Below are 24,151 nucleotides of genomic sequence, written 5' to 3' on the forward strand. Positions count from 1 at the left end.
CTATCTATCTATCTATCTATCTATCTATCTATCTATCTATCTATCTATCTATAAGCCCATTGCATGATTATTAACACATTTGGATGCTGACTACAATTTTTTTAAATGAACCCATGGAACAGTGGCACTTAGTATGCATATACAGTATTCATTTATACTGCAGAGTATGCTCAAGCATTTCATGAGTTGTCAGGCATCTATGAGGTGCCACTCAGAATTTATTGAAAATCAAAGGTGAGAGTTAGAAAGTAATGTATAAATGGAGATATATGGTCCAAGCCTAGGAAAGGATCTTTTACATCCTTCTAGCAAACAACTTTAAGAAACTATCCAGGAGAGAGTCCTTAATGATTTTTCATAAACTCACAGTGCATAATGTTGTTGAAGGGATAGAGGAGAGAAAGATCATTTTTCTGATCTTTCCACTTTCCATTTTTATTTCAAATATCTCTCAAATTCTCTTCTCGTCTTCTCACCTACCACTCATCTCTCTGAAAGCTATCTATTCTAAATCAAGAAAAAAAGTTGATAAGGGTCAGTTAATATTGAAGCATTATTTACCAGAGTAGGGTATGTTCAGTTCCTTGCAATGCTCTCACCTCAAAATCTACTAACCTCACTCTGTAAATTCCATCCGAAGATTAAGAATGACATATCTGGGACAATTACACCAAAACAAAACAAAACAACAGGTGTGAACAGATCTGAATGTTTTTATTTCCCTTCTACAGAATAAGTAAGACTCTGACAAAAAAAAAATACTGGCATTAAGAATATTCATTGAATTTTTATTTATTTTTTATAAGATTAGAATGAATGTGACCTTCCATTCCAGGAGCAGGTGTTCTGTGTAAAGTATATATTATGTTAGATTGGTATTCAATAACAATGTTCATGATAAATATATATATATTTTATGTGTTAAGTAATCTATAGCCTTCAGGGAGAATGGTAAAATTTAACATATTTTAGAATACCAATTTGCATTGGAGCTAGACTGTATCTGGGGTATATTTTTCATGGTATTGGCTACATTGAGGCAAAAAAAAAAAATCTTCATTATTCCATAAAGTGAGAAGCAGTCTAGGGTAGGTGATAGAGAGCCAGTTTTGGAGCCAGGAATAATTCCTTCCTCTAACACACACTATCTTTGTAATCTATGGCAAATCCCTGGACATCCTAATGTCTCAGGCAACTCTCTAAGACCACAAACTATAGACAATTTGCTACTCTGTATCAGTAGAGTAGGTGTCCTATACCGTGAATATATTACAGGAATGAAATCACATCTAAACTATTCATCTCTACCAAAAGTAAATTGACTAAACCTTCCTTTAAATATTAAAAAATAAATGAAATAACTAAAACTCCCTCTCTCCTCTCCCTTCCCCTCCCCAAGTCATGTGAAACAACCTGAGTTAAAATAAAGATTTCTGTAATATTTTTGAAATTTTTCTTCACTGAAATGGTGTTGATGCTGCATTGAATGCTTCTTGTTGTTGTTTTTCAGTAGTTTGACTCTTCATGACCCTATTTGGGGTTTTCTTGGCAAAGAGTGGTTTGACATTTCTTTCTCCGTCTCATTTTACAGGTGAGGAAACTGAGGTAAACAGGGTTAAGAGACTTGCCCAGGGTCACACAGTTAGTAAGCATCTAAGGCTGGATTTGAACTTGTCTTCCTGACTCCAGGCCTGGCACTCTATCCACTACGGCAAGTAGCTGCTCCATATTGCATATTTCCTATGATGATTTTCTTCTAATTTCTATTTAAAATAGCATCTGGTGTGCCTGACTTAGAGTCTAGGAAGACCTACTTTTCTTCCTTATTTACTACTATTTGTGTGAATTTGTGCAAGTCCTCAAATACTTTTTAAAACTTCTAAAATGTCAAAACTGATATTTTTCCATATTTTATTAGACTATAAGTAAACATGTTCTAGAGGGAAAAAATCTGTATATATGAATATGTACCCCCATTACTAGTTACAGGCTTAAAAGTTTCATCATATTTGCTCTTCTATACCTTTTTTCCTTTGTATTTATTCTGCCCTTCCAATTAGATTATAAATTAAAATAATGAATAAGCATTGCAAATATTAGTATTCCCATTTTATAAATGAAAGCATGACTACTCAGAAAGATTACATGACTTCCCCAAAGTTATACACCTATTTCAGGGAAGAGTTGGTCTCAAAACAAGATCTCACAATTATAAATTTAGACTTGTTTTCTCTATACCACTGCTGCCTTCCATCTCATAGATAAACCTCATTTGAGTTATTACTTTTCTATGAAATGATATCCCTATTAAAATGAACAATTTATATAACTACTCATTAAATAAAAATATAAATGTAATGATGGTATAGAATAATATTTATATAGTGCTTTACAGTTTGCAATATGTTTTACAAATACTGACTCATTTGATCCTCCCAAGAATTCTGTGAAGTATATGCTATTAGTATTCCCATTTTACAGAAACTTTGCTTGAGATAAGTTGTGACTTGAGACTTAATTTGAACTCAGATCTTCCTGACTGTAATTTGAGCCCTGTATTTCACCATCTAGTGGCCTCTTAAAGAGCAAATATACCACATAAAACAATCTTTAAAAAAACCAAACGCTTAAAGACCATGTAGTGCTCTGCTAACTAAGTTTTTATTCCTATTTAACTAAACCTTACACTGCAGATTTACTTTGATTTTCTTCTTGCATCAGGTATCACAAACTGGAAAGTAATTTAAAGGTCATCTAGTCCAATTCCCTAATTTTACAGATGAGGAAACTGAGGCTCAGTAAGTAATTTCTTCAGGGTCACACAGGTAGTGACATAGGCAGAATGGAAACGCTGGTCCTTTCACTTCTGATTCAGTTCTCTGTGTTGCCCCAGTCTTCTTCTTGGAGTCATAGCTTTTCTTTGTAACTGGAGCATCTGAGAAAAGGGGACCTTTTTCACTTCTCATTTGGCTAGGCTGCTTTATTTGCATGTCCTTAACAGGACTCCAAGTATCATTTTAAAGAAGCCCCACTTTCTGAATCTATTAAGCATATAAATACAATTTTAAAAGAATAGAAAAGCCAAGACTCCTTGGTACTTTCATTAATAGTGCCTTGCCTTGGAGTGAGTCATTACTATCTTTCCTTTGCTAATGAGCTATAATGCACCATTTTCCCTCATAGATTACTGTTTCCCTTGGCAAACAAAATAGCTAATTCCATGTGATGGCTCTTTCTAGACTTCTCCATTTGTGATTGAGAATTTCTCTTCTGTAGAGCAAAGATGGCCCTTTCTTCCATCTCTTCCTCTACACATTTATGAACAATCTTATATACAACACAACTGCAATTACAATATGATTTCCTGACTGCTTTCAAAGCTACTCTCTGGAAAGTTTTTGCTAGATTGAAAAATGTTTTGCATATGATTAGTTAAGCTTTCAGGGAGCTTTGAGCATCATTTTAAAGGAGTTTTGTCTTCATCCTCATTTGGAATCTACTACATATTATATTTATAATCTACCTGACATATTTACAAACATAATATAAAGATTCAAGTTCAGAAACCCATATTCAGAAAAGCATTTTCCTGATAAGATTGTCCTGTAAGTTTTGTGTGCAAGGTCAAGGAAAGGGAGGGACATGTAATCAGATACCTCATTGGGGTGTGAGAGTGCCCATAAATTCTTGAACCATAAGGCTAGTTTGTTAATTTATGGGTGATTCATATATTTCAGAGGCCATCTAGCTCAGTGCCCTCACTTTACAGGTGAAGGAACTGAAGCTAAGAGATTTTAAATGACTTGAACAAGTTCATTAGAATGTTAATTGTCAGAGAAGGGATTTGAACCTAAGTCTTCTGACTTTAGAGCCACTGTTTTTTGTTTGTTTGTTTTGAAAGGTACCACATGACATGTCCTCTTTGGCCTAGAAAATGACTGTGTATGACTTTTCTGAGGACCACTCTAGCTAAAATATGATATATTGGGGGTACCTAGGTGGTGCAGTGGATAGAGCACCTGCCCTGGAGTCAGGAGGACCTGAGTTCAAATCTAACCTCAGACACTTTCTAGCTGTGTGACCCTGGGCAAGTAACTTAACCCTGATTGCCTCTCAACTTCAAAAAAAATAAGTTTGAGACTCCAATTCTCAGAAGTAAAATAGGAAGAGAGACCACAGAGCACAAAACTTTAAAATATGACACATATATATCAACAGATAAAAACCCTCTACTAAGGATGTGAGCAGTTACAATCTGCATCGAGAAAAGTGATTATTTTCTTAGTAAATTAATAACCAATTTTACATTCAGGACCCAAAGATTCTCTTTTTCTGATTATTAATAATTAATTATTAGTAGCTTAGTTATTTGTAGGGTTTTCTTCTTTTTACTTCCTCATTCAAAGCCTAGTCCTTGTGAAGGACAGGGATGAAAATGAGAATATCTCCTTAATATTGGGTAGGACCCTCCCCCCAATAGGACACTTTATTTCTGATTAAAGTGTAAAGAGAATCAAATCTAGGTGAATCCTGGCCCCCTGTGTTCAATTTAAGTGGTCTGGGTGGAGATGAGTCTCTTTATCCAAAAGCTGTGGCATGATCAAAGTCAGGAACTCAGCCCTCCATTTGAAAAAGCTCACCTCTCCTTATAATATTCATTCTCATTAATTTTTAACCAATCTGACTTGATTTTACCCTCACAGATGCCACTTTTCCAATGGCATTTAACTATTCAAAGGCCTCCAAGTGGGGTCTTTAGTTACTGAGAGAACCATTGATCTCAATATATTGATCATTTGCTAGTCTAACTAATAAATTGATTATTAGTTACCCAGAAAATCTCTTTCACATTTCTCATTTGTCACAGAATTAATAGAAAGAATACCTATGCCCACAAAATCACAAACTCTTCTAATATTGAAATATAGTTAGATGGCTATGCCATGAACAAATAGCCATGAAATATGAATAAAAATTTATGAAGACTTTTACCAATGGTTTATGGAGGGATCAGCTGTGCTCATATCTTACTACTTCTGATCTCATCTTAACTTCCAAGATACTATGCCCCTAGTCTGGTTTGGTCTATAGAGGGTGGGACTGGGACATGAGATCACTTTTCTAGGTGATATCTTGATGAATTAGAGGTAAGCCAAGATCACCTGGTGAATTTCAGCCTATTTATAAGGGAAAGAAAGGAATAAGGTGGGGCAGCAGGTTTAAAGTTTTAGGAGCTTGAATCTTGAAGCATGTCAGAGTTAGCTATAAGGAAGAAGAAAGGAAAGGGGAAGGGCAGTAAGAGGAGGAAGAGGAAAGAGAGTGTGGTGGAGGGAAATCAAAGAAAAACAGGAAGCTACTTTGAGTCCCTACTAAATACTCTCAGGTCTTCATAAATTAGGAGACCCAATCAATTGAGCATTCATACTTTTTCTATAGGAACCAGCAAAGAGAAAAGCCCAACAACTCAAAAATATGTACCTTTTACTGAGGTAAATGAACCTAGTCCCTGCAGTATTCAATGGGAGAAAGATAAAGAAGTAGTTTTACCGGGACATGGGAATTATAAAGCAGTACTGGTGGACATTTGAGCAACTAGAAAGGCACATTTGAGAACAGGTGAGTAAAGAACAGGGGAATAAGGGAACCATGAGCTAGGCAAAGAGTTCAATGGGGGAAATGGAAAGTTTCATGTAATTTTTTTGTTCTGCCAAAATTTAATCTTCTGGATTTTTGTTCCATTTTCAAGAGAATCACCACATTCATAACCACAGAAACATAACAAGTCCAGATTCCAATATTTTAAGTGTTTTTTTAAACAAAGTATGAAATGGATCAAGCAGACTTTTATTGAACATATGGAATGTCAAGGAAAAGCTCATAAATACAATGACTAATCAACATTATGATTCTTACTAAAATAAAGTCAGACATTTAACTCTAACTGCTATCATGTTTTGTATGCACATTTATCCCTGACAGTATTTTGAAAAAAGTTTTTCCAAATAGTCTACTGCTCAATCAACTATGTGCTCACAGGACATGAGATATCCTGAAGCAGTTCATTAATACTTACCAAGGGAAAAATTAATAAGAGTGCTGAGAAATGAGGGATCAACTGGCCTTCTTGCTGCTTCTCTCTCTTTTTATTTTCCTTTTAGGCAATTGGGGTTAAGTGACTTGCCAAGGGTCACACAGCTAGTAAGTGTCAAATGTTTGGTCTGAGGCTGGATTTGAACTTAAGCCCTCCTGACTTCAGGGCCGGGGCTCTATCCACTGCACCACCTAGCTGCCCACTTGATCCTTCTCAAACAAGATGCTCTATTTCCTTCTCGGGCCTGCTGTCTTTCTCATTAACTCTTTCCTGACTTCCTTGGCTTCCTTCAAGAATCAGGTCAGATCTTAAACTCCTTCCACATGAGGCCTTTCCAAATCACCTCCCCCCTAAAAGCCTTCTTTTATTTACACTGCATATATTCTCACAGAATTTTGCATTTTGGTTCTCCCATTGTAATGTAAGCTCCTTGAGGGCAGGGACTGTTTTGTTTTATTTTATTTTTTCCTTCATAAAGGGTCTTAGAACAGTGCCTTCTTTGTATTTAGATACTTAAGAAATGCCTATTGAATTAATGAATACTATTGACCCCATTAACCCAAAAGACTACTTGGAAGAAGAAGGCTCTGACTTAGGATTTAAATGATTAATAAGAATACAGAATTCTACCCCACCTCCACCCCTTCCCAGGGAAGGGAAGAGAATAGCTTGCAAGATTGAAGCAGAGAATCACAAAGACTGGAGAGCAAAGCTAGATAAGCAGAAAAGATAGGTTCTGCTGAATCATTCAGGATTTTCAAAGGAGTCTGTGTTTTATCCTGTTCCCAATGATAAGTCATTTAGGGTTCCTGAGCATGGGAAAGAAATGAGCAAAGAAGAATTTTAGGGAACCTCATCTGGTGGCAAGGTACAAAATGGATTAGAAGGAACAAAAATGAAAACCACATACATGTGGAATCAGGACTAAGAGGTTTCTACAGTAATCTAGAGCAGGGGATATGTCTGTGTGTGTGTGTGTGTGTGTGTGTGTGTGTGTGTGAGTGTATTGAGGATGGAAGCTAGACCCCAAAAAAGAAAAACCCTGGACTTTCCCACATGGCCTAATCTCTGGCTTTCCTCTGAGGCTATAATCCCATCAACTGGACTTTCATTGTGGCTACTCCCAATCTTCCAATTCTGTTACCCTTAACCTAGCCTAGACCTCTCTATGTCCCCCATCCCTCCACTTCCCACCCTAAATCCTATCTAAGCTCCATTCTCCCTTGGCCACCCCTGGAGTTCTAATACCTCGTAGACTACTTGACCAATAGATCCCTCCCATAGTCTTTCTATGTATAAGGTCCAGCTCATCTCCATTAAGATGCTCTGATTCTTATAATCTAGCCACTGCTCAGATTTTCACAATCTAACCAATAGCTCACAGACACTCAGATACCTTAAATGTCTAGCTAATGTGGCGAATCTTCAATAAACCTTGTTTTTGGCTGAAAGAAGGCTTGGGCGTCAAATTCTATCAGGTAGGACCCACGTGTCATGACCTCATTGTGTGTGTGTGTGTGTGTGTGTGTGTGTGTGTGTGTATTAAATATTGTAAAATCTTTGCATTTTGCAACATTTAAAAAAATTTTGAGTTCCAAATTCTCTCCCTCTCCAAACCCTTAAGAAGAGAAACAATATGAAGTCAATTATACATGTGAAGTCATGGAAAATATATATCCATATTAGCCATGTTCCAACACACACACACCCCAAAAAGAATAAAGAAAGTGAAAAAAACATACTTCAATGTCAATTTGTGCTCAGAATTTATCAGTTCTCTCCTGAAAGTATATAATACTTTTCATCATGGTGATGAGGTCTAGGGGTTAGGGGTCCTGGAATTCCAAAATCATGACACCTGGGTCCTGCCTGAAAGAATTCGACCCAAGCCTTCTTGCAGCCAAAAACAGGGTTTATTGAAGATTCACTATATTAGCTAGACTCTTAAGGAATCTGGGCATCTATGGACTGTTGGCTACATTGTAAAAATCTGAGCATCTTAATGGAGAAAAGATGGACCTTATATACAGAAAGACTGTGGGAGGGATCTAGGAGTGGCCAAGTAGTCCATGAGGTAATAGAATTACCAAGGGTGGGAAATGGTCTGGGGCCAGAGTTTTTCCTTTCTGGGGCTCAGATTCCAACCCCATCAATGGGTCCTTTGTAATTGTCTTGCATTACTGTCTGGATCAGAGTAACTGAGTCTTTCACAGTTGATCATCCTTACAATATTGCTGCTACTAGTTTCTCCAGTTTCTGTTCAATTCACTTTGCCTGAGTTCATATAAGACCTCCCATATTTTTCTGAAACCATCCTACTCATCTTTTCTTATAGCACAATAGTATTCAATCACAATCATATAGCACAACTTGCTCAGCCATTCCCCAATTGATGGGCATCTTCTCAATTTCCAATTCTTTGCCACCACAAAAAGTTATTATAAATATACATTTTTTAAAAATTCCTTTTCTTTTTTCTTTTATTTCTTTGAGATGGAGACCTAGCAATGGGTGAAAAGGTGTGCACAGTTTTGTAGCCCTTTAGAGCATAGTTCCAAACTGTTCTTCAGAATGATTGTGATGGGTTTGGGAGCTAGACCCCAAAAAGGAAAAACCCTGGACTTTCCAATGCCAAATCTCTGGCATTTACCTGAGGCTATAATCCCATTAAGTGACCTTTCATTGTGGCTACACCCTATCTCCCCTCCATTGTCTCACCTGCCTATGGCCCCTGGCCATTTCCCATCCATAATCCTAGCTGGGCTCCATTCTCCCTTGGCATGTGGTCCAGGTCCCTGGAGTTCTGTTCACTCCAGCTTACTGGCCATCCCATCCAGATCCTCCTTAGACCCCTCCTCCAGTCACCCCAAATTACTTGGCCACTCCTACATCCCTCTCATAATCTTTCTGTATATAAGGGCCATCTTGTCACCATTTAGGTGCTTAGATTATTAAAATCTAGCCAATATCTCACTAACATTTAGATTTCTTAAGAGTTTGTCCAATATGGAGGGTGGAGCCAAGATGGTGGAGGGAAAGCAGTGACTGTCTTGAGCTCTCTCCCAAAGCCCTCCAAATACCTAAGAGAAGCTGGGCAGGGCAGAGCCAAGATGGCAGAGGGAAAGCAGTGACTAGGTATTAGGTATTTAAAATATTTTTTATAAAAAATGAAAGATGCCTAATTTCTTGACAACTTCTATGGGTAAGTTTTTCATTATCCTGCGAATTTGTGTGTCCCCTGAAGCCCATACTTTTTCTATAGAATTCTGTTACCTTGTTGGAAGTCTTGACAATGGATTCAGGTGTCATGCCATCATTAGCTTAAACAGAGCTCTTCTGAGATGTTGTTCTCAGCTGACAAATACCTAAAAAAATGGCTCTAAACAAATTCTAAAGCAGCAGAACCCATAAAAAGACAGAGTGAAACAAATTTCCAGCCAAAGACAGCCTGGATAGTTGATCAGAAAGGTATATCATGCCAGGCGGGGAGAGGAACACAGTTCAGCATGGGCGCACAGGCCTCAGCGACCCTGGAGCAGGCCTCAGAGGACTGAATCGCGGGCAACTGTGGTGGTTTCCAGACTTCTCAACCCCTGAATGCCAAAGACAACTTAGAAGGTCAATGGGAAAAGTCTGTGACTGAGGTGAGAGAGGAGCTAGGTCTCAGCCACAAGTCTCTAGTGTGTCCTGGAGCCGTGGCTTTTTCCTGAGCTTCTGGCCCACAGACTGAGAGGGAATCAAGTGGCTGATCAGAGGGGGATTGCAGGAATCTCTTTGCTAGTGCTGAGGCAGGAATCTCTTGCTTTGCTGGTGCTTGGATCTGGGTCACAGTTCTGAGGGGCAGTCCTGGGGCGAGGAGGAGAGCTGGTGCAGTGGATCTTGTTGTGGCTGTGGAGAGGAAACACCTCGCCCCTTATCATACCACCTTGGAAGAACTGAAAATTTACAGATCCCTAAAAGTACCTCTGAAAACAGCAGTCCAAACCCCCAAAGCTTGGGATACTACACTCTTCATATTGGAAGTAGACTTTTACATTAACAAAGAGTTTAAAACTCAAGTAATTGACCAGGATCATGAGTAAGCAGAGCAAAAAGTCAGACTATATCATGTTACTTAGGTAACAAAGAAGATCAAAACATGCAACCAGAAGAAGACAACAAAGCCAAAGCTCCTACATCTAAAGCCTCCAAGAAAAATATGAATCAGTCCTAGGCCTTGGAAGAGCTCAAAAGGGATTTTGAGAAGCAAGTAAGAGAAGTAGAGGAAAAACTGAGAGTGATGCAAGAAAATCATGAAAAACAAGTCAACAGCTTGCTAAAGGAGACCCCAAAAAATACTGAAGAAAATAACACCCTAAATAATAGCCTAAAACAAATGGAAAAAGAGGTCCAAAAAGCCAATGAGGAGAAGAATGCCCTCAAAAGCAAAATTGGACAAATGGAAAAGGAAGTCCAAAAGCTTACTGAAGAAAATACTTCCTTAACAATTGGAATAGAGCAATTGGAAGCTAGTGACTTTATGAGAAATCAAGACACTGTAAAACAAATCCAAAAGAATGAAAAATTAGAAAACAATGTGAAATATCTCATTGGACAAACAACTGACCTGGAAAATAGATCCAGGAGAGAGAATTTAAAAATTATTGGACTATCTGAAAGCCATGATCAAAAAAAGAGCCTAGACATCATCTTTCAAGAAATTATCAAGGAAAACTGTCCTGATATTTTAGAACCAGAGGGCAAAATAGAAATTGAAAGAATCCACCTATCTCCTCCTGAAAGAGATCCTCAAAGGAAAACTCCTAGGAACATTGTAGCCAAATTCCAGAGTTCCCAGGTCAAAGAGAAAATATTACAAACAGTCAGAAAGAAACAATTCAAATATTGTGGAAACACAATCAGAAAAACACAAGATTTAGCTGCTTCTACCTTAAGGGACTGCAGGGCATGGAATATAATATTCTGAAGAGCAAAGGAGATAGGATTACAACCAAGAATCACCTACCCAGCAAAAGTGAGTATAATCCTTTAGGGGAAAAAATGGTCATTCAGTGAAATAGAGGACTTTCAAGTATTCTTGATGAAAAGACCAGGGTTGAACAGAAAATTTGATTTTCAAATACAAAACTCAAGTGGAACATGAAGAGGTAAACAGGAAAGAGAAAATCATAAGAGACTTACTAAGTTTGAACTATTTATATTCCTACATGGAAAGATGATATTTGTAACTCATGAGACCTTTGTCAGTGTTAGGGTAGTTGGGGGGGGGGAAATTATATGTACATATATATAGATATAGATAGATAGATTGAGGGTACAGGGTGAGTTGAAAATGAAGGTGTCCTATCTGGAGAATAAAATTAAGGGGTGAGAGAGGAATATACTAGGAGAAGGAGAAAGGGAGAGGTAGAACGGGGCAAATTATCCCACAAAAAATAAAAAAAACAGAAAAGAAAAGGCTCTTACAGTGGAGGGGAAATGGGGGAAGGTGAGAGGGAATGAGTGAACCTTATTCTCATAGGATTTGACTTAAGGAGGGAATAACATACACACTCAATTGGGTGTGGAAATCTGTCTTACCCTATAGGAAAAAAGGGGGGGAATGGGACAAGAGAGTAGGGGAATGATAGAGAGGAGGGCAGATTGGGAAATGGGGTGATCAGAAGCAAATACTTCTGAGGAGGGACAGGGTCAAAAGGAAGAATAGAATAAATGGATGGGTGGGATAGGATTAAGGGAAATGGAGTTAGTTTTTCACAGCATGTCTACTATGGAAGTGTTTTGCATAACTGCACATATATAACCTATATTTGGTTGCTTGCCTTGTCAATGAGGGTGGGTGAGGTGGGAGGGAGAAAATTTGGAACCCAAAGTTTTAAAAACACATGTTTAAAAAAAATGTTTTCACATACAACTTGGAAATAAGAAATACAGGAAATGGGGTACAGAAATTCATCCTGCCCTACAGGAAAATTGAAGGAGAAGGGGATAAGAGAAGGGGGGGGAGAGATAGAAGGGAAGGCAGACTAGGGAAAGGGGTAATTAGAATGCATGCCATCTTGGGGTGGGGGGAGGGGCGAGGTGGGTTGAAAATTTGGAACTCAAAATCTTATAGAAGTAAATGTTGAAAACAAAAAACTAAAAACAAAATTACAAAAAAAAGAATTTAATCTAAGGTGAAATCAGGCCCCATTAGTGTTCCAATCAGCCAGGTCTGAGTAGAAGTGGATCCCTTTTTGTCTAGATTGACCTAGACTGGGTTAGTCTGGATAAGAGATATATCTCTTTGTCCAAGACTGAGTGATCAGAGTTGGGTCCCCAGCCCCTCATTAGAATAAGCCTACCTCTCATTACAATGTTCATTCTTCCATTGTTAACCAAACAGAGTTGATGGCCACCCTCAGGAACACCCACTCTTCCAAGGGTATGTAAGTGTTGAGTAGGTTCCATGAGGGGTTTTTGGCATCTGAAAGTGTCACTGACCCCCTTTATTAATTATCTGCTAGCATGATTAATAAAATTATTAATTATTCCCCCCCAAAAAATTCTGTCCAATATGACAGATGTTCTAATAAACCTTGTCTTTGGCTGAAAGTAGACTTGGGTCAAATTCTTTTGTTGTGTTCTGATTTTGGAGTCCCAGCACCCCTAAACCTCTGAACCTCATTAGTTGGACCAGTTCAGGAATCCACCAACAATTCACTACTGTCCAATTTTCCCACATCCCCTCCAACACTGTCATTTTCTTTTTCTGTTATGTTATCCAATCAGATAGGTATGAGGTGGCATGTCACAGCTGTTTTAATTTTCATTTCTCTAATTAATAGTGATTTAGAGCATTTTTTATATGACAATTGATAACTTTGATTTCTTCTGAAAAATGCCTGTTCATATCCTTTGACCGTTTATCAATTGGGGAATGGTGTTTATTTTTATAAAGTTGGCTCAATTTCCTATATATTTGAGAAATTAGGTCTTTGTCAGAGGAACTTATTACAAAAATTTTCCCCAATTTCCTGTTTTCCTTCTAATTTAGATACATGTTTTGTTTATGTAAAACATTTTTAATTTTATTAATCAAAGTTATTTTACTTAATGTGATCCTCTTCATCTCTTGGTCAGTCATAAACTATTTTCTTATCCATAGGTCTATGAGGTAAGTTTTTCCGTACTCCCCTAATTTGGTTATATCATCTTTTATATCTAAATTATGTATCCATTTTCACTTTATCTTGTGGTTACAGTGGGAGACTTTGGTCAATGCCTAGTTTTTGCAAAAGTGCTTTCTAGTTTTCCCAGCACTTTCTGTCAAATGGTAAGTTCTTGCCCCAAAGCTTAGATCTTTGGGTTTATCAAATGCTATCATCATTTATTGCTGTATATTATGAGCCTAATCTATTCCACTGATTCACCACCCTATTTCTTAGCCAGTACCAGATTGTTTTCATTATTTAGATGAGGAGTTCCTAACTTTTTTTTTGTATGTGTGTCTGTGTGTGTGTCTGTGCATGTTATGGACCTTGTGGCAGTCTGGTGAGGCCTATGGTCCTCTAAGAACAATGTTTTCACATGCATAAAACGAAATAAACATGATTACAGAAGAGGCCAATTATAATGAAATTAAGGTATAATGTTTTACCATCCTTGCTCAAAAGCCCCCTCAAATAAATCCATGGAACCTTGGGGAGATGTGGACCCCAAATTAAAAACCTTGGTTCATATTAAAGTTGAAAGGGCCTGAATTACAGTGAAAAAAGAAGCACCCTTAAGCCTTTATATTTCATGCAATCACCTATGTGTTATGCCTACATCATGCCTGCTTTTTGTCAGCTGTTGATCTCCATTGGCTGTCTAAAGTATACCAAGATGCAAAGATTCCTTGAGATATTTAAGCAAACCAAATGGTTTGAATTTCCATGGCAAAACCAGTACTGAACTATTATTTATGTTTTCCAGTAGATTTAATTTGAAGAAAGAATATCATTAATTTTCTTAACACAATTCAAAATGAGCCAAGTTGTAGAAATTCATTCATTCCATAAACATTTATTAAATTCCTACTGTATACAATACCCTGTGTAAAAGAGAGAGATACAAAGATCTGTAAAAAAAAAAAAAATACCTTCCTTTCAATGTAGTTTCCATGCCTCACTGTAAAGATAAAGTTAACTGGTTCTTCCTTGTGCTTCTTAAGTCCCTACACATGCACAGGTCGCTATACAATTTTATTTCTGCTATTGAAAGAAATGCTCTGATTTACAATGACCTTTAGTAACCTACCTGAAGGCAAACATCTTAATGAAAACATCTGCAGACACCTGCCAGAAGGTACATTTATGACAAAGTACAGTAGCATTCATTCAGCATTATTATTTTCTAGGTTTCATTGCCAGTAAAATGTCTGTGCTTCTGACAATTTTTCCTCCAGGTCTATTAGTCTGCATTTTCCCAAACTTAATGCAATTTTCTTGGGTTCTCTCCACATATGTTATTTACAGCATCCTCACTAGCCTCTCCTCATTAGGTACACTTTTATTTTTTTCTGGTTTCTACATGTCCATATTACTTCCATTTAGGAATTTTTACTACTTCAGAACTATTAGATTTCATTCTTTCTTCATCATGAACGCTGTTCACAGCAGAAGATCACAAGATGTTCACACCAATGATATACATATTTATGCATCAGCCACCAGTGTACTATTTGGGATCACTTCCCATTAATTCATTCCACAAATATTCATCAAAGGACCTTCAATAATAAATATAATCTCTTTGCTGAGGATGAGGAAAATTAAAAGAATAAAACTTTATACCTCCCTTCAAGGAGCTTACCATCTAACAGGGAACAAGATAGGAATGCAAATATAAAAGGCTAATCAGTTCTATGGGCAGCTAGGTGGCACAGTGGATGAAGGTCTGGGCCTAAAGTCAGGAAGATTCCTCTTTGTGAACGTAAATCTGGCTTCGTACACTTACTAACTGTGGCCCTGGGCAAGTCACTTAACTCTGCTTGCCTCAGTTCCTCATCTATAAAATGAACTGGAGAAGGAAATGACAAACCACTCCACTATCTTTGCCAAGAAAACCCCAAATGAAATCATGAAGAGTCTGTAACAACTGAAAAATTATTCAACAACAGAAAGTCCAGATCCTCCATACTCTGTAAGGAAAGCTTTGGGAGGAGCTTAGTTCTCTACCTTACAGACCTCTGATTCAATTCCAGTGCTAGGAATCAAGAGGGAGGAACAGATGAAAGAGATATTGCAGAGTGAGAATCAATCAAACTTTAGGATTGACTAGATAGGGAAAACCAGAAAAGATGGTGCATGAAGGTGACTGCAAGGTTTCAAGCCCTGTTAACTGAGAGATTGATTCTGTTACCAACAGAAAAAAGGTCATTAATGAGAATAGAAGCTTTGGCTTTTTTTTTTAAATTTTTGAAAGTTGGAGAGTTTGAGTCTATGTGTTTCAGGCTTATCAGTTCAGGCCCTTATTGCTCACCTGGATCAACACAACAACCTCCTAATTCATCTATCTGCCTCAAGTCTCTCCCCACTCTAACCCATTCTCCATAGAGCTGCCGGAGTGATTCCTAAAGCAGAGGTAGGACCACTTTCCCATCCTTCTCAACAAACTCAAGTGGCTTCCTAGCACTTCTCTCTTTAGCAACCAGAGCTCTTCATAACTTGGCTTCAGTTTACCTGTCTAGCCTTATTTTATTTCCTTTCATGCACTCTAGGTTCCAGCTATACTGGACTTCTTCCTATTCCCCATACATCACAGTACAGTTCCCATCTCTACAACTTTGAACTATCTGTCCCTGCATTTTTTGAAATGTGCTCCAACTCTTACAATGCCTAGACTCCTTCTACTTAGTCCATGTTACCTTCTACATCAGCTTTATTTGGTTACTCCAGCTGGTAGTACTTGTATCTATTTTAGAAATGCTTGTATATGTATTCCTTTATTAGAATGTAAGCTCCTTAAGGGCAGACTTTCAATTTTCTTTTTGTATTCTCAACATCTAACAGTATCTGGCACAAAGTAGACATTTAATAAGTACTTGTTTATTCACTGATTAAAGATGTACATATTAAGAATTAAAACTTTTTTTGGCAGGATGTTCACATTTAGAATTCATCAAAATGAATATAAAGTCACAATACTGACAAGAGTACCCCTATATAACAAAAACAAAACTTGTTTATAATTGGTCAACAAATATTTAAAAACTTTTGCTCTGGAATCCTATCAATATATGTATTCTGTAAAACAATGCAGAATTTAAGTATTCTATGCCTTTTTATATTGTGCTACTTTTGTCTATGCTATCACATAAATCTGTCATAGAGTACCTATCCATAGATTTGGAGGCCTTCTTCTAGCTCTTTTAAAATTAAGTGGATGTCTGTGCAAAATCTAAAGTATCCACTTATTTTCTCTTACTCTTGCTATGCGACATTTCCACTTCTTTTTCAATATACAAGTCTTGGAAAATATGTTTTGTGCCATTTTTAACATACATTTCAATTTGGAAATCATAGACTATGGTTACCCTATTCCTTTCTGTTGCCCTTTGAATCACATACTTATTCAATTCCCAGTTTTGTAAATTGTACTAAAGAAACAATATCTTCTAGAAAAATTACATAAACAGGATTAAATTTCTTTATTGACTTGCCTTGAGGCAACATGGCACTCTGTTTAGAGCATAGGTCATAAAAGACTTGGGTTCAAGTAGTATATCTGAAGGTATGTGGTATGTGGCAATAGACAAGTCGCTCCAATTCTCTTCATCCTGTGAAGATATTTAACTTAATACATTTCTGAAGAGGTACTTGTCTAAAGTGGTGAAAGGTCTTTTCACATCAAGAGTTCCTCAAAGAGGGGGCGTCTCAGGTTTGGACCAACTCACCTCTCTAAAAAATGATTCACAGTAGGGTCATTCTAGATACCCTTAAGATAACACAGAGAGTCAATGACAAAGGTATGTGCTTCTTCCATTGAGGATTTTTCCTGTCTTCGCCTTGTTTTGGTATGGCTAAGTTTAAGCAAGAAGGAGAGAGAAGATATGAGTCCCTTGAAAGATGATCAAAGAAATTAATTTCAAGAAAAAAATCCACTATAGCAAACTAATAAAAGGTGACCAATCAATTCTATTGTACTGTTTCAAATGTGTGGGCCATCTGCTGATGAATTGACTGCATTTTTGTTTATATAAATTTAAATGAATTTTGACATAATAAAAGTTACTACGATGATAGTAACTTTATAGAAGTGATAAAAAACATGATAAAGCCATCCTGAGGTAGAGGATAGGTGAGTAAATCACTCCCTGTTTGTACAATGCTCGTCTAATGATGTAATTAGCTAATTTCAGGTACCATTTACTACTGTGAAAGGAATAATTAATCAAGTGGCACCTGGTAGTCAAGAAGCATTAATTTACCTCAAATGTGTGAATAGTCCCTGTCTCAGGACATTTCTACCCAGCCAACTGGGAGAGATCCAAACTGGGATTACCTTGCTTACTCAGTCACACATTGGCCACCGTACCTGAAAATATTCACACTGGCCTTATTCGTCTAATTTGCAATATTCATTAGGTGCCTATTATGCACGAAGTTCTGTACTTGATTTTGTGAAGTTAGGAAAAGACAGTAGTGGTCACTCTGTGCTCAATATGTTTATATTCTAATTGGGAGATAAAAGCAAACACAAAGGGAAAAAAGATAGAACAAATCTGATAGAACTTTGAAGCATGATACCAGTAGCAGGTTTTCATATACCTGTGTTCATTTTTCCATTAAAAAAAAATTTATTGATATTCTAATGACAGCTAGGTGGCACAGTGGATAGAATGCTGAGCCTGGAGTCAGGGAGACCTGAATTCAAATCCATCCTCAGACCCTTAATAGCTGTGTGACTCTGGGCAAGTCACTTAACCTCTGTTTGTCTTAATCTACTGGAGAAGGAAATGGCAAACCACTTCAAGTTTTGCCAAGAAAACCCCATGGAAAATATTATATGGTCCATAGGGTCACAAAATGTTGGATGACTAAACAGCAACAAAATGAAAAAAAAAAAAAACAAACATGAAAAAGAAATAGTTGAAGTAGGTCTGTGATTTCACCAACATAGGGAACTGCCAATGATACACTTTATCTATGTAAATCATTAGCTGCTTTTTAACTCATACTCTTAGAGAGAGTCTAACGCATTAAGGGTCAAACAGACAGGTTGTAGGCCAGCTCCCCAAGCACCATGTCACAAAAAAACTATCAGATTTTAGAAAATTTTAGAACATTTTAAATTATTTGAAGAATAGAGAACAGTAAGGAAGAACTATTTGACCACTTATATTGAGTAACCATTTGCTATTTTGATGATGCTGTGATCATAGCTTAGTTGGCATACCATTTGCTGACACAAATCACAACCTGTGAATACATTCTTATTTGACTTGGTGTTTATCCATATCCTTCTATAAAATCTTACATAGATGATTCCAGTCAATTCACTAGCATCTAAAACTGTTTGTTTTTGTTTTGTTTTTTAATATCTTAGGTCTCTAGACCTCTACATCATTGTCTCATGCTCATATGAACAGCCCAACATGTTCTCCATGATTTTACACACACACACCCCTACACAAATATATATGCACACATACACATATGTATAATATATGTGTGTGTAATATATAAATTAATTATTGTTGCTGTTGTTGTTGCTCAGACATGCCCAACACCTCATGAACCCATCTGGAATTTTCTTGGCAAAATTACCGGAATGAATTGCCACTCCCTTATCAAGCTTATTTTATACATGAGGAAACTAAGGCAAAAAGTGCCAAATGATTTATTTGCCCGGGGTCACACAGCTAGTAAAATTTTAAGGGCAGATTTGAACGTAGGATGATGAGTCTTCCTGACCTTAGGCGCAGCATTCTATCCACTGTGTCATAGCTGCCCTTATATACATATGTATAATATTTCTTTTTGCACCCAACCTGTGGAAGGGCATTCTGAACTTGTATTGGTCTGATCGGCCACAGTTGGACACACTATAATGTGACTCTCACATACTGATATAATTTTGGTCCTTTTCAAGAATAAAGGACAACAACCAACAAATCAACCATTTGGAATGTAATATATAGGAATACACATATATGGAATGTGGTATGTTTATGTACACACACATACACACACATATATCTATATATACATGTGTGTATACGTATATGTATTACACACATATATTATATACTTATATGTTTGTATAATCACTTCTTAAAAGAAGTATCTATTGAAGAAATGCTACCACCTGTAGATATCTATTATATATCTTTCTATTGATAGCACTTTTGATTTTTCTATGACCATTCTGTTCCTTATGACTCCAATAGGATAATATTGACATTTGCAGCATTAGGATCATTTAAAAGGCTGCTCATTTCCCCAAATGATTATTTTTAACTACATAAAAATCACAAAAAAAGTATTTTTTTTCTTTATTCATACATTCTCCCTTGGAGAGCAATAAATAGTCTAGATGATACTGATCCCTGAAAATAGGCATAGACCATGTGATACTTTAAGATTCATCTCTATGAAACCATTTACCACCATGAATCTCTACTTTGTTATTATTTGAATTTAATATCTTACATGCCTAATAATGTTTCAGGTCAGTAGGTAGACATATTTCACTAAATCTGTTTTACATGAAATAGTCTCCTCCTATGTACTTCTTTGTTCCATTCTGAATTAGAATATTTGAAAATGCTATTTATTAGAGAAATATACACAGACATAAAAGCGTGTGTGTGTGTGTGTGTGTGTGTGTGTGTGTGTGTCTTTATTGCTGAGTTGGCTTCCTCTGTAAGAAAGGCACTCTATAATTCTTGTGTACAAAGAGGTTACTCCTAATTAGGACTGCTAAGGAGCAAAAAAAAAAATAACTTCAAGGTTGTATCCTCAGTGAACTCTGTTCCCCCTTTATGCATGATTCACTATACCCGTACAGCTAGAAATAAAAGCTATCAGCTACCCAATAAAACTTGATGGGTTTTAGAACACTTTCTATGACTGTTCATTTAAGATATGCATTACTCCGAGGTTATTACTACTTGTACTAAAAGCTGACTAAATCTACTCTGCTGAAAGAAAGCTTTAACAGACTTGTCAGGAGTGTAACAGATGTCAGGGGCTGCCCCAGCTATTGCTTGTCATTGCTAGCATTGCTCCTTCTTAATATTCAGGGTTAAATTGATTACTACACTCTCCTAAAGAAGATACCAAACAATATTGCTAACCTGGGCAATACCACTGAAAATTCAATGGAGACTTAATGAGAGTGATAATTGGTTATCTTAACTCTTTATTTTTAAGAAACATATATGCATCTATCAGACATTCTGTGAAACAAGTTTATTTGAACTGTTCTTTGAAAATAGGCATAGAAAAAAAGACGTCAACTAATCAAATAAATTTATCTATTACATCTCATTAATTTTGTTATAATAGATAAAAGGCACTAAATGTAAAATTGGTTTATGTTCCCATTTAGGAGAGATGTTTATTTTTAGTCCGATATGAACATGAGTTTTATCCTGAAGTTGTCCTTTTTAGTTACTGCTTCATATGCAGAATCATGGAGCTAGGAAGAGACCTCAAAAGCTATGTGCTGCATATTCCATCTCTGCATGTCACTACTTAGTAAGAAATGATGAGTTGATGCACAAGTAACAATCCTGAAACAATCAAACTGCATATCACCAGCTGTTCAGAAGTCCTTTCTAACCAGCTGTGCCTTGTAGTCACAATCAGTCAGTGGAAAGGACATCAGAGACAGACAGACAGAAAGGCGATTACAAGCTACACAGAACTCATCCAGATTTCCTATATGATATACTGTCTCATCTCCAACCGTGCACAAAATTTTGAAACTATAATATTTAATTTTTGTGAGGATGCTTCATAGAGATCATTGATAAATTTATTCATTTTAATCTTAGTAACCAAAGGTTATTTGCATGTATTGATTATTTATTCATAGTGGCAGCCACGAAGTTATCAAAATTCATGATCTGATTGCACCCTCAAAAATAAACCTGAAAAAGGTGGATCAACATAATTGAAAAGGCCAAGTATTGGTAATGAATCTTTATGCAGGCATACCTTGGAGATATTACAAGATCGGTTCTAGACTACCACAATAAAGTGAATATTGCAATTAAGTCAGTCACATGAATTTTTTGGTTTACCATTTCATAGAAAAGTTATGTTTACACTACACTATAGTCTATTAAGTGTGCAATAGCATTATGTCTAAAAAAAGAACATATCTTAATTAAAAGTACTTTATTGCTAAAAAAATGCTAACTATCATCTGAACTTTCAGTGAGTTATAATCTTTTTTGCTGGTGAAGGGTCTTGCTATGATGTTGATGGCTGCTGAAAAATCAGAGTGATGGTTGCTGAAGGTTGACATGACTGTGGCAATTTATTAAAATAAGATAATAATGAAGCATGCTATATCATTTAACTCTTCCTTTCTCTTGAACACTTGGAGGCCATTTCAGGGTTATTAATTGGCCTGATTTTAATATAGTTGTGTCTTAGGGAAGAGGGAGGCCTGAGGAGAGGGAGAGAGACAGCTGACTGGTTGCTGGAGCAGTCAGAACACACATCCCATGTATTAATTATGTTTTCTGTCCTATATGGGCACAATTCATGGTGCTACAAAAGAATTAGAATAGTAATATCAAAGAACACTGATCCCAGATCACCATAACAATAATGAAAACATTTGAAATATTGCAAGAATTACCAAAATGCAACACAGAGACATGATGTGGGCACACACTGTTGGAAAAAGAAAATGGTGCTGATAGATTTATTTGATGCAGGGTTGCCACAAAGCTTCAATTATTAAAAACTGCAATTTCTATGAAGCAAAATAAATGGAAGTGCAATAAAACAAGGTATGCCTGTACTAGTTCTTTATTATCCCACACTGACTTATTTGTATTAGTGAACTGTTCTAATTTACATTGATGACACACAAGCAATTGCTTTTAGTTTGCTTCTCAATAGAACCCGCTTCGTGCTCGTTTGAAACCCATCACACTGTTTGTCTGATTTTCCCCTACGGCAGAGGGATAAAACACAGGACCTGTAGGTCACATTGTAGCCCATAGCACTCCCAACATAGTCTGAACCAGATTAAAATATAATTGGAGAATATTTAACAAAATAAATAAAAATGCACCAAATATAGGTAATGTTAATAGGTGATTTCTAAGTCAATATGCAGCCTGCAGGGATGCTTATATATGATTACTGGTCCATGTTTCTATTTGAGTTTGACATCATTGCTCTTCAGGACAGTTCACCTCCTGCCTCTAGTTTTTTGTTGGCTTTTTTTCCCTTTTTTTTTTTTTTTTTTTACTTTTTGTACACGACGATCCTCAGCTTGAAACGAACTTCGTTCCTCATGACTTCGAGGCCCTATTTTTCTTTAAGGTTCAATTCAAGTTCCTCTCACACAAAGTCTTTTCCACTTCCTTAGCCACCCTACCCTCCAAAAAAAAGAAAAAAAAGAACAAAAACAAACAAAAAAAGCTTCTCTATACTTATAATGATAATAACATAGACCACTGTTTCAAATTCTACTGCTGACACTGTGTCTTTGGGCAAGTCACTTAATTTTTCTGAGTTTCTGTTTAATCATATGTGAAATGCAGGACACGAACTAGTTTCTAAGTTTCTTTACAACAAGAAGGATAAAACTGATGCCAACATAACCAGTGAATTTAGACTCTATAGTAAAATATATGAAGGAATGAAAAAAAAGTCCATAGGACTTCACTCTACTTCTCCTAGCTCAGGTCCTTTGGGTCTTGGTGCTACTTGCATCTTGGCCTCCATTCACCTGTGCTTCAAAGATGCTTAGGGAGTGACAGGGCCTGGAGCCTTGTTAGTCTCAGCTTCCTGTCCATGGCAGAGCATCGGGCTGCAGATGGTCTCTTCCCACCCCCCACTTTCCTTCCATCCCAACCCCTCTTCATGTAAACCCAGCTGAACAGACACGAGAGCATCCAGCGCTTTGAGCAGCAAGCAGGGTTGTCAGACGCAGGATACACTCCCCATAAAGGCCACACCATAGAAGAAACCAAGTACCACCATGTGGCAGAGGCAGTCCATAAATTGAAATTACAAAATGGGGAAATGACAAAAGAAGATAGATTGACTACTTCAAAGCAGTCTTCTCCAAGTAGTACACCCCATTCTTCTCCAAAGCAAAAGCCTAGAGACTGTTTTACTCATGGATCTTCTACTTCTTTACCTGGCCTAGATGTCAGCAGCACGGACTCTGGAAATGGAGGTAGAGACAAACCCTCATCTGAAAAAATGGAGCCTTTTTGGACCAAGAACCCTTCAGAAATCCAATTCAGGGGTTTTCAGTATCCAGTCCTACAGAGGTACTCAGAAGCCATCACCCATGAAGATCATTTGGGTTTAGGCTACAAGAATTGCAGAAGAACCAGCAGCCTTCAAGCCACCTAAGATGGACCTTCCCGTGATAGAAGGAAAGAAACAACCTCCATGAACCCGCAACATCAAACCAAGGGACATGAAAGTTTTGACTCTGACAGGGTTCTAAAGCTCCCTTTTCAGATGAGCAAAGTTGCTTTCCCTGGTGAACCACTGCCATGTAGAGTGAATATTTTAGACTTTTCTTTCTTCCCATCTACCTTGTACTTGACATAGAAACGATGTCATCATTTACAATTCAGGTGAGGATGACATTCTTGGGGAAGTAGTGATTGATTTCTTTAAATATTTGAAGCAAAGCTTGAATCTTTCTAATGCAGAAAGACCTATTCTGTAATGACCCAAAGCTGGTCTGAATAACTTCTCAACAGTCAACCACAGCTAGCTACTGATCTATAGAACTAGATTGCAGGAGACAAGGGAAATAATTGAAATCTAGTGGATTTTGTTCTGCAGATTTTATCCAAAAAAAAAGTAACTTGACATGAGGTTC

The 24,151-nt window shown here is 37.0% G+C and overlaps 1 pseudogene; it reads left to right on the top strand.

Moving 5' to 3' along the window:
* The window catches only part of LOC114023791, a 190,732-nt pseudogene extending 166,965 nt beyond the window's left edge, over nt 1-23,767 (top strand).
* Nucleotides 23,768-24,151: the final 384 nt, after the last annotated feature.

Source organism: Vombatus ursinus, unplaced genomic scaffold, assembly GCF_900497805.2.
Source record: "Vombatus ursinus unplaced genomic scaffold, bare-nosed wombat genome assembly UNPS02014818.1, whole genome shotgun sequence".
Lineage (NCBI taxonomy): Eukaryota > Metazoa > Chordata > Mammalia > Diprotodontia > Vombatidae > Vombatus > Vombatus ursinus.